The sequence below is a fragment of the Leptidea sinapis genome, chromosome 4, assembly GCF_905404315.1.
Source record: "Leptidea sinapis chromosome 4, ilLepSina1.1, whole genome shotgun sequence".
Taxonomy (NCBI): domain Eukaryota; kingdom Metazoa; phylum Arthropoda; class Insecta; order Lepidoptera; family Pieridae; genus Leptidea; species Leptidea sinapis.
The window spans coordinates 4,107,188-4,119,497 of record NC_066268.1 but is presented as its reverse complement, the minus strand read 5'-3'; the positions used below and the strand labels follow the sequence as shown (position 1 = coordinate 4,119,497).

At 35.5% G+C, this 12,310-nt stretch overlaps 1 long non-coding RNA gene and 1 pseudogene across 3 annotated transcripts; one reads left to right on the top strand and one right to left on the bottom strand.

Moving 5' to 3' along the window:
• Nucleotides 1-4,075: 4,075 nt before the first annotated feature.
• LOC126980045 (uncharacterized) lies at nt 4,076-6,458 on the bottom strand (annotated as a pseudogene).
• Nucleotides 6,459-6,745: 287 nt separating this feature from the next.
• On the top strand, nt 6,746-11,305 carry LOC126979853 (uncharacterized). 3 transcript variants are annotated; one of them, XR_007732887.1, is made up of 5 exons: nt 6,746-7,172; nt 7,731-7,922; nt 8,115-8,381; nt 8,474-8,614; nt 11,090-11,305. It is a non-coding gene; the product is annotated as an uncharacterized LOC126979853 (long non-coding RNA). The 3 variants fall into 3 exon arrangements; XR_007732886.1 differs by lacking the exon at nt 7,731-7,922; XR_007732888.1 differs by lacking the exons at nt 7,731-7,922; nt 8,115-8,381.
• Nucleotides 11,306-12,310: the final 1,005 nt, after the last annotated feature.

The following is a 12,310-nucleotide window of genomic DNA, read 5'->3' as shown; positions in this document are numbered from 1 at the left end:
GTTTTATTGTTTTCATATTTTATTCCAAGATCCAATTTATTAATCAGAGTACCTAATATGCAAATACCTCTTTGAAAACAATTACAATATAGAAAAGGTCTTATTCAATATTAAATTGCTGGTATTTATAATTGTCAATTTACCAAATTTTTTTTGCCCTATCTGCCTATTTAATTTACTTTTTTTATGCCTAGCTGTTGATTAACAGTAGACTTCTTTATTTAAATGTACAAAGCTAAAACTTTATATCATGTATAGGTTTAGATATACTGTGACAACTGTGAAAATTGATTTTGACTGTTAACCTCTATTTTGAGCAACGCACGCACACTTACACAAAGTGACATAAAAAACGCGATTTTAAGACATAGCTTGTCTTTCGTCGGTTTTCTAGCAACAAGAGGCTCTATCTAGCCGTTATAACTATCTAAGGCTTATAACTATTAGATTTTAATTACTATAATGCTTATTTTCCTTTTGAACCATTAAAAAGGTAAATAAAAGTCATTTCCTGGCTGTGAATACACGGCGTTACTGTATATATTTTCAAAAATATTGATATTTTAAATTTTCTCGCTCAAAATAATTTCTACTTAAAATTTTAATCGCAAAATTCTAGAATATAAAGTGGAGATAAGTAAGTTATACCATTGAAACTTTAATAAGCAGTTGTAAAGAAAGACTATACAGTTATATAAGTGATATTCCACAGATGTGGATCCACAGATTCCGGAAATGATGTACGGAATCGGCAAGTAAAAAGCATTAAGTCTGTCTGCAGATTTCGATTTGCTATGGGAAAATTGCATTTTCGAACCGGCTGCTGTGGCGACGCCGAGGCGGCGATGTCTGTTTTCGAACGCTTTCAACGCTTACTTAAGAATTTCACCTTAGTCGATTTTTACGGTAGGTATTTGTTATTTATAAAGTTATGTTCAAATTCAAATTTAAATTCAAAAACACTTTATTCATGTAGGTCACGGAAATGACACTTATGAATGTAAAAAAAAATGTTTCTTATTGAATTTACCGCTAATTCGTAAAGGGTTGAGCTAATGAGAAGAATTGCCACTCTTTTAAGTCAAGATTTACATATTAATTGTTTTACAAATCATTTCAATTACAATATATGCAAACTGACGCAACAAAAATACTCAAATGTCAAAATTGAAAGGCTTACACGAGTAAGTCAAAAAAGAAAAAAAGTAAATTAATACTCATAAACACAAGAGTTATTGAGTATAGTAGATGCATCAATCCACACATACCGTAAATAAATAGAGGCAGTATGTGAGCATTTCATTAAATAAAATATATAATAACTTTAACTTTAAAGGAAATAAAAATAATAAAAAACACATCAATCAGACCTCCCGGTAACAAGATCATCCAGCCACCACGAGTAGCACCCGTTCATTTCGAGCATGACGCATGGACCAGCCATCGCCTCCCTCGACCATATTTTAGGGAAGGGAACAACCCGCCCCACGTCGTTCCTTTGCCGTATTTTAAACTAGTCGCTCATCTCGACTAGGCTTAGGCTGAATTTCACAGATTTAAATGTAAAATATGTAATGTGAAGTAGTGCTCTTTTGAACAGCAAAATTTTCAAACCAAAATTGACTCTATCTATTGCGTATCATCGAATATTTGAATAAAATACAGCCAATTCTTATTCAAATATTATTACTTATTGAACACCTCAGAAGAATGGGCGCAAGAAACTCAACTTTTTTTGTAAAAATATGAATTACAATGTAATATCGTACAATAAACATAATTAAAGAGCCTGAGGGTGTTCGCTTCAGTCCCAGTCTATGGTATCATTAAGAAAATCATTTATGTTACCTTTCCCACACAAACGTTTTTTAACAATTATTTTAAGATTTCGTAACACATTTGTTTTGTACATTTTCTGGGATCATAATAATTGTAAAAGCATACACATCGCCCAGTAAGACTCCTGACTCAACTTAACCAAGTAGTAGGCATAACAAGTTTATGTGTGTTCCTCGTGTTAATATTATGATCGTCACAGATTCTAGCAAATTCCTCAATGTATGTTTTTGAAGATATAGAACAGTATCTAGAATATATTGAGAAGCAACAGTCAAAATGTTTTGTCAAATTTGTCCTCTCAATGATTCATTAGGACCTAGGTTATAAATAGCTCGAACAGCCCTTTTCGTTAGCACAAACTTGGTATTAATATCGGCTGCCCCATAACAATATACAATGTAACTCAGTGAAAACAAACTACTCTGTTGGTGAAAGTACTTTTAAAACGATCGAGCAGTGTTAATAGCTGATATTCAAATACAATTCTTTATAATCGGCTTTCTATACCACCTATACCAGGCTCCTTTGCACAGGATGCCGGCTAGATTATGGGTACCACAACGGCGCCTATTTCTGCCGTGAAGCAGTAATGTGTAAGCATTACTGTGTTACGGTCTGAAGGGCGCCGTAACTAGTGAAATTACTGGGCAAATGAGACTTAACATCTTGTCTCAAAGTGACGAGCGCAGTTGTAGTGCCGCTCAGAATTTTTGGGGTTTACAAGTATCCTGAGCGGCACTGCATTGTAATGGGCAGGGCGTATCAATTACCATCAGCTGAACGTCCTGCTCGTCTCGTCCCTCATTTTAATTAAAAAATAAGCAATTAAAATATTTTTTTTAATGTTTTGTCTATGTAGATGCGCAAAGTTTTTCAATTAGATAATTTTATTATTTTTATGCAAAATATATTGCTTATAACAGATTCTGATTCAGATATTATACTAGGTGTATATAATATCAAACCGTTTTGTCTTCATCCATGTTTTTTTTTATTTGGAATTATTATACTTGTATAAAAAAAATATTATTAACAATTAACTTTAAATAACAATCTAATATAAACGTACGAATTGCTATATAATTTTTTAGCTTTTGACAAAAAGTTTTCAAGAACTAGGTAAGTAAGTTATCGTTTAACCTCCTTAATGAAAATAAGGGACGAGACGAGTAGGACATTCAGCTGATGTTAATTGATACGCCCTACCCATTACAATGCAGTGCCGCTCAGGATTCTCGAAAAACCCAAAAATTCTGAGCAACACCACAATTGCGCTCGTCACCTTAAGACAAAAGATGTTAAGTCTCATTTTCCCAGTAATTTCACTAGCTACGGCGCCCTTTGGACCGAAACACAGCAATGTTTACACATTACTGCTTCACGGCAGAAATATGTGCCGTTGTGGTACCCATAATCTAGCCGGCTTCCTGTGCAAAGGAGGTGTTTAACCTGTTGTTCTAGTAATGTTTTTCTCTTAAGTAATCATAGGTTCTATAAATAATCACAAATCAATATTTTATTCGGATATGAATGTAAATACATAGATATTAAAATTTTATTATACTAAGCCAGAAGCAGCTATATACCTACTTACTGTGATACTTTTTAAATAGTAAACCACCCTGTCTGGAAAATTCGAAAAATCTTTTTTAATTTATTAAGGTGCCCATACACGGAACAATTTGTCGTTTCGATCGATCGTCAAGAAAATCGTACTATTTATCTTTCGATTTCCGTCCGCTCACACACGAACGATGTGATCGAACGATTCTCAGTCTCTGTGCGGAGAGAAAACGTGTAGCACGTACGCGGGTGAGCGATGAAGTCGCAACTACTTTGTTTAAGCGCATTGGCGTTCATTTTATATAAAAAAAGACTTTCTGCAATAAATAAAAGAAAGACTAGGAGAGAATGGACTAAGAGATGGCTTCTGAAAAGACATCAATATTCTCACATCAATCTTATTGTGGAATTACGTTTTCATCCTAAAGATTGGCATAACTACCTTAGGATGTCAGAAGAAACATATTTAGAGCTCTTGCATAAGGTATCTTCCAGAATTAAAAAAAATGATACCAATATGAGACAAGCTATTACTCCTCACGAACGTCTAACTGCAACACTGTGTTTTCTGGCTACTGGAAGGACTTACGAAGATTTAAAATTTACTACGTTGATTTCACCACAGTCTTTGGGAAGGATCATTCCAGAAACATGCGAAGCCATTTTCAACGCATTAAAGGATTACTGTAAGGCAAGTAAATTTTACCATAGCAGTTGATTATTATGCGCTGTTTGTTGGTGATGATAAGTAGGTAAAATGAAATATAAATATATTATATAATATTATATTATCGACAAATTATTGTTTTACATCTTATATAATAACGTATCTTAACGTATCGTATCTTTTACAAAAGCTAAAATTACTTTCACTCAACAGAAAAAGTATTATAAAATGTTTGCGCATCATTAAGTATTTGTACTTCTGGTATATGAACATGGACTGGAGATTCTTCTTCGTACTCGCGTGTATGAAAGTTGAGTTCTTGTTGTGTGGATGCTTGAGTTGTATGAACGATTGTTTGTGTGGATGGCTGTAGTATGAGTGGCTCACGTGCCTGAAAGTCGAGTTCTTGCTGTGTGGATGGTTGAGTTGTATGAATTATTGTTTGTGTAGGTTGCTGTAGTATGAGTGACTCACGAGCCTGAAAGTTGAGTTCTTGCTGTGTGGATGGTTGAGTTGTATGAACTATTGTTTGTGTAGGTTGCTGTAGTATGAGTGACTCACGAGCCTGAAAGTTGAGTTCTTTTTGTGTGGATGGTTGAGTTTTATGTACGAATCTTTGTGTTGGTGTCTGTAGTATAAATGGCTCACGTGCTGCAAAATTGAGTACTTGTGAAGAGAGTGGTTGTAATTTTTGTGAATGAGAAGTAGGAAAGGTTTGAGTGGGAAGGTGTAGGAAACACTGTCTGTTTAAATTACCCATTTCGGCCTCAAACAAGGCATCGTTTATAATTTTTTCTGCAAGTAAGCGCTGATTTGTAGGCAGAGATCGCAACTTATGTGCCACGTTTTTACCGAAGGCATCATACTTGTCTTCTGCTGTTATTTCAGATATTTTATTGCCTATAATTTCAATCGTTCGATCAACATGTTGGGGAACTGACAGTTTTTTCTGGCGTTTAAAACTACGGTCTTGTTGAGGCTCACTTAATCTTTCAACTGATGCGATATCTGATCTTGGTGAAGGGATTTCATCTATGGTGGTTTCAGTACTCTCGCCATCAGATTGCTGAAACAATTAATAAAAAATAATTATTTATTTGTTGCAGTTTCCAACAAGCGAGAACGAATGGATCGAAATTGGGAAAAACTTCAAAGAAAGATGGGATTTTCCTAATTGTTTGGGCGCTGTCGACGGGAAACATAAAAGGATAAGACCTCCTCCAGGAGCTGGATCTTATTTTTATAATTATAAACATTTTCATAGTCAAGTCCTAATGGCCATTGCTAACGCCAATTATGAGTTCATTTATTTTCATTTTGGCACAAACGGCAGAGTCTCGGATGGTGGTGTTATAAATGAAACGGACTTCTACAAAAACCTCTTAAATAATTCCTTAAACTTGCCAAATCCTACTATAGTAAATGGAAAAACTTTGCCTTATGTTTTCGTAGGCGATGAAGCCTTTGCGTTAAGGAATAATTTCATGAAACCTTTTAATAAAAAACAACTCAATATTCAAAGGAGAATTTATAATTACCGTTTATCTAGATCAAGAAGAATAATAGAAAATGTATTCGGAATTTTAGTTGCCAGGTTTGGTATATAAAAAACAGAAATTAACATGGATTTAGACAACATAAATAAAATAGTAATGGCTTGCTGTGCTCTGCATAATTACTTACGCCGTAATAGTCCTAACACCTATACACCGTAAAATGTATTTGATAGCGAGAATTTTGAGAATAATGCATTTGAAGAAGGCCTCCGGTGTGATTTGTTAGGACTTAGAAGACGACCATTACGTAGTAACGATACCGGTAATAACGTAAGAGAATTATTTGTAGACTATTTTAATAATGTCGGATCTGTACCTTAGCAAAACAACTTCATAGGGCTTTATTAATAGAGTTGCTCCGTCCGTTTACGGTCGCTTGCGCAGTTAAGTTGGTGAAAATAAATGCATAAAACATATTAATAAATATATAAAAAAATAAATATTGTGTATTTACTGTATCCATTGAACTACTTGTCGCTCCATATGGCTGCTCTTGTTCTTTTAAAAACATTAAGTTTTCATAGTACAACAACTTTGGTACATAAATATTGTCAGTACCACTTCCCGATGCACGAGAATACTCCACTTTTTAAAGTTCCTTACGGAAAACAGTACGCAAGTTGTTAATTTTCTTTTGCACTTTACTTATGTCTGCACTGGGATCTACTTCCTTCATTTTTCTTAGTAATACCATATAACATCCAGTTCGTTTGGTCGTATGGTAGTCCTTGTGTTTTATTTTCCATAAAACTTCGTGTTCTCGGAGTAACTCTATAAATTCCAACAGGAAATCCTTGCTCCACGACATCGCGAAAAATTAGAAGTACCGTACGTGCTACTTGCGCCAAAGATAGAGGCAGACTGACGATGATCGCATCCGATCACGCCGTACACGTGCGATATATCGAACGATGTTCAGATCGCAATCGATATTTTCGGGGCTGCCTGTTGCGATCTCCAATCGATCGTGCGACCACAAAATTGGATGCTATATTGCCCACACACGTACAATCCGTCGTTCGATTTTAACATCGAACGACGAATCGTTACGATAATTGTTCCGTGTATGGGCACCTTAAGAGAACTAAATTTAAAGTGACATTCAAATTCTAGTGATAGACGTAAACCGTTAGATTGAAAACTAAGAAAAATATTTTTGGTATTATTATGAAAAAATTATAGTGTAAAAAAGTACAAAATAAAATAATAAAAATGTGCTGTTGTTACGACGAAGTATGAAGTACTTTGAAGTAACTCCTGTCCTTGTGGCGTCATGTGAGACTAAATGCGATACTCCTGTTATATGTTACCCATGCTTACCACGTTGTCCAAAGGCACAATTAGTTTACTGCTGCGATAAAAAACCAAACTCGCAAGAAAGACCCAGAAATAATAGCCATCCGGGAAAAAGTAGAAGTAAAACGGAAACAATATAATGTCGAAGGTCATGCTCGCCACCTTGTTGCACATCCTGTAAACAGCCAAGCTGTGAACCTGTAAATGTGAAATACGTGATCCCGTGCTATGGATACGAAGATGGTAGAATTGTAAGTACTTTTGCTGTTTTATTAAAAATGGGGATACGCCATACTTTTTTGGATACATTCCAAATACTTAGTGTTGCAGTATTATTAGTTACAAACTTCGTATTTCTATTTTCCAATTCCTGAAACCAACGATATATGTATAGGCCATTTATATTCGTTGTTGGTTTCAGGAAAGATATGTTGAAAGTCGTCAAGGTAGGCTTCCAACTTCTGCGTACTGTCGCAATGGGATGCAAGATCAATTACATGGCTATCGAGGTGCTATAAGATATTTGTGCGCTGGAGAAAAATGTAATCAGTGTAATTTATGCTTTTTTTATAGTAAATATATTTATTATTGCAATACAGTGGAGAAAAATTAATCAGTCGGTAAATAATCAGTGTTGCGTTTACACTGCTGTTGAGCCTCTTCGTGTAATATATCCTAGGATTACTCAGGAAGTTTGGCCAGTAAAAAGAAATAAAGACAAAAAAATAATTTGATAATAGTTATATCAAACTGCGAGTTAATAATGAAAATGTATGATGTTTACAAACTTAAGAGAACTCAACCAACAGGTAAACCCTATGCCCTCCTCAGCTTTGAAAAGAAATGGACTTCAAGATCAAAAGTTTATCGAAAGCGGAGGAATTTCATATAAAAGAAAAAGTTGGGATAATGCGTGTTGGAGCGATTATCCATTTTGCTTTCCAATTCAAAACACGATGAAACTCCCTGTTATTGTTGCTAAGAAGTGATGAATCTATTAGGTGCGTTGGTAATTAATTTTGTCACTTGCAACCGTTTAGCGGTAGTGAAAAATGAAAAGAAACTGAGGCTTTTGTCCTTACCCCGCGCGATCACTAAGATAAAAATTATTAAAATAATACATTGAGATATTGTAAATTTACTATCGTAAAGTTATGAGAGATATATTTTCAAATTAGCGCTGTCGGTTGCAGGTGAGAAAACTGCCGGTTTCTGCTTTCAAAAGGAATGGAATGCAGGACCAAGAACATTCGAAACTCATGGGTTCTACCAACTTTCTGATGAGATGTCCTCGTGATGTATTAATAGAATTCGATGTCTGCTCAAAGCCTGTTAAAATATGCGATCCCGTTAAAGTACCAACATACGCAAGTGAAGATTTAAATCCTAAACGATATAAAAAGCGACCTATTAAAGTTGCTCTTGAAGATGTTTTAGATGACTAAGAATTCATACTCTAGGTATTTACAGACTGTTATATTACTACAATGTAATTATTTAATATCAAGTGCGAAGTTCAGCACCTACCTGCAAAGTATTTTCTTTGTTTTAGGTAAATCAACCTACGGTTCTTATGCGGCGCGCCTGCGAGGTCGCTGTAGGTAACCGAACAAGAAGGAAACCATTTGTCGAGACAAGTTACAGCGCAGATTCAGAAAAAGAAATAAGTCGCTACGCTTCAGAAGATGACTGGGTATTTTTCTAGTTATATTTTTTTTAAAGTAGTTAAAAAAATATTCACAACATGAAAGTTTTACCTTAATAAAACCAAAGGGAATGGTAGAGTTATCTGAATCGAGAATAACCTCAGACCAAAGTCATAGTCATAAATACTTTATTTACATAAAATCAGCAGATTGCTCGTCAAAGTCAATTTTTTACAGAGCCCAGTAAGGGGCACTATAATAAGCTTGTAGTTAATTATAGTGTTTAGATTATGGTTGTCGCTTATTTTACTGTATAAATTATAATGTTTGTGTACGTGCAGGAGATTGCTATAAATATATTGGCCGTACATGGTATAATATGACCTTCTATGAATTTTTCTATTAGACATTCTCGTGGGTTCATTTGGTATATGGTACGTACAACTCTATTTGACTATTCCTACTATTCCAAGTTAACTTCACATTTTAAAGATATTGTTTCACGTACGACATTACGTACGCACTGACATACCACGGGCAATAAACATTATTTTAAAGTATTAGCAAATATTTTGCAAGTCCCAATGAACGATCGCACTTATTTACATTGAAGATCATTGATATCGTATTCTGTTTCCACACAACATCAGAATAGTTATAATAACAATACAGATTTAATACGATAAACCTTATTTCATGACTTATAACAGTCAATGAATTATTACAGCTCTGTTGATATCAATTTGGATTGTGAAAATGAAACCTCTAAATACGGGTAGAATTACATGCTATCGTTATGATTATGCAAAGCGTTCGTTTGTAACAGCACACCAAACTCGAAATTTCATGTGCTCCTTTAAAGTCTTTAGCGAAATTTGAATTTTAATTGAATCACCGCTCAACCCTAACGGTAAATAATTATACGAGATTAGACGTGACTTAGCAGTCCCGCTTGTTTAGGAGTTTTCGGAACTGATCGTCTCGACCTAAACCACGTATTTATTCGACGGATGACTGCCGGGTCCTGATGAGGATTATATTATTTGCATCCGTATAAAGTTGTAGCTTCTCTTCAGAGCCCCAGTAATCCACAAATTTTATGTGACACTTACTGACTCTATCCATATACCCTTTGTTGATTAGGGAAATAAGTTTTGGAGAACGTTGGATTAAGTAGGTGCTTAATTAATTTTATCATGATTTGATGTTCATAGTCTGCTTTTAAATTAACATTTTTCCGCTATTTATGTACATCGGATTACGGGATTTAAACTTTCGGCCTCTCTAGTAATTAACAGAGAGCGTGGAACTCTGAAACAAAGTTCTGGCATTTCCGTCTTGGCGATTTTTTACCTGAAAATAAAATTAATTTGCGAAGATTACAGTTTGTTAAGATTTTCTGCATCAGCAAAATTTTGGTTTATTAAGCCAGTTTTTTGTGTATGTAATATAAATTTTGATTATATTCAATTATACTATTTTATGGTGAGGTACTAAATTGTATTTGGTTTATATTTTCCATTTTATGAGAATGCCTGGGCCAATTTGGATAGTGTTTTATGATATTGGTGTAAAAATGGAAGGTTTTTACAAAAAGTTAAATTCTTTTAAGATTTTTTTAATGAAAATAAGGGACGAGACGTATTAATTACCATCAGCCGAACGACTTGTTGCGACAGTGCCGCTCAGGATTCTTGAAAAACCCAAAAATTCTGAGCGGCACTTCAATTGCGCTCTTCATCTTTAGACATAAGATGTCAAGTCTCACTTACCCAGTAATTTCACTAGCTACGGCGCCCTTCAGACCGAAACACAGCAATGTTAACATATTACTGCTTCACGGCAGAAATAGGCGTCGTTGTGGTACCTATAAGCTAGCAGACATCATGTGCAAAGGAGCCTCCCACTGGTGTCTGAAGTGACCAAGAAACATGAAATTGTGGATTCCTAGCTGCCATTTCTATTCTGCCATATTTCATTCTAACAAACACTATGCTATACACATTATTTACTTAAAATCAATGCAAGGTTCGGTTGCTTAATATGGAGGAAAGACATGATCAGTTTTCTTTCAGTGCCTGTTAGGTTCATCATCATCATTTCAATCGGAAGACGTCTCCGTCTCCGAAAGGCCTCTCCCAAAGAAGCCATGACGATCAGTTTTGCGCTGCCCTCATCCAACCTACTGCGGCGTTTGGGCCTACGAACACTGCGTCTTTTAGGTTAACTAGTCAAAAATTTTTGTCATAGAGATCTATACGAAATTAAGTATTTTTTTAATGCAGGCGTTTTTTTCAGTTTCTATCAATTAGTAGTTGTGATTCGCTTTAAGGTGCGTCGTAGCTAGTGTAATTACTGGGTTAATGAGACTTAACATATGTCTCAATGTGAAGAACGCAATTGTAATTCCGCTGAGAATTGTAGAAATTTTTATTAAATTTTTTTTCTGAGCGTCACTGCAATGCAGTGCATATTCTTTCATGTCAAAAAAATGATTAAATTAATATATATTTTTTATTCAGGGTAATTGTTGTTATCATTTTGAGAAAAAAACATGTGATCCTGTTCCTACGTGTCACCCTAGCATCTCTTGTCCTGGCAACTGCGTTCCAGCGAAGTGTATTCCTAAGAAAAATTGTTACTACTATTGCTGTTAACTTGTTGTTCTATATTTTTTTTAAAGATACGATATTAAACTTAACAACTGGCGGCTATATTAAATTATATTACCAGATGTATTTTGCTTTTCTTTATCTTAACGCAGCACTAATTTTTACGAGTTTAATTCTGTCCGAGTGCAGTAACAAATTACGGTACGCAGACGTGGTCGCTTACTATGAGCCTGATGAGAAAGCTCATGGTCGCTTAGTGGGCAATGGAAAGGGCTATGCTCGGAATTTTCCTGCGCGATCGAATCAAAGGATGAGACTCTTAGGAGAATAAAAGCCACCGACATAGCCCAAATGATTGCGAAACTGAAGTCGCAGTGGGTAGGGCACATGTTCGACGTATAGATGGCGATCGGGGCAGAAAAGTCTTCGAATAGCGACCACGTACCGGAATATGCAGTGTTGTTAGGACAAGATCACCGGAACACGTTGGATAAGGACAGCGCAGGAGCGATCGTCGAGGAGATCTTTGGGGGAGGCCTTTGTCCAGCATTGGACGTCTTCCGGCTGATGATGATGGAGAAAAATGGTCGAACGAAAAAGTTACGAACGCTGCCAAACGATAGGAGATATTACATTATTATTATTATGACTGTTTAATATTTTAGTATCTCGCAGCATTAAAACACCAACTAATATGGTTATGGTAAATATGGACGAAGTCATACCTTAACAACCCATTGACTTTTCACTATACTACCTATAGTGAAAAGTAAATGGGCGTACTTCGCTTGTTTTAATGTGCAAAGTATCATTTATTGCTTTGAGTTTTAGCGCCAAAATTAAACTCTTGCAAATTAGGCTTGTTGATTTAATTAAGTAACTACAGTACATTTTAATGTAAGTGCCTTTTCACATGCATATGTCATGGCACCGTTGCCGTGCTAAGTAGAAATGTATGAGATACAATGACAGCTTTCACATGGCACCGCGACCGTGCCGTGACCGTGATTTTCCACTGTAAACACGGTTTTGAACGCAGCATCCGTCTTTGTGGTAATGTACTGACTTATATAGGCTCGTTCATATGAACACGGGCGCAAAACGGTGGTCTAGTGCCTCCATAATACTGCG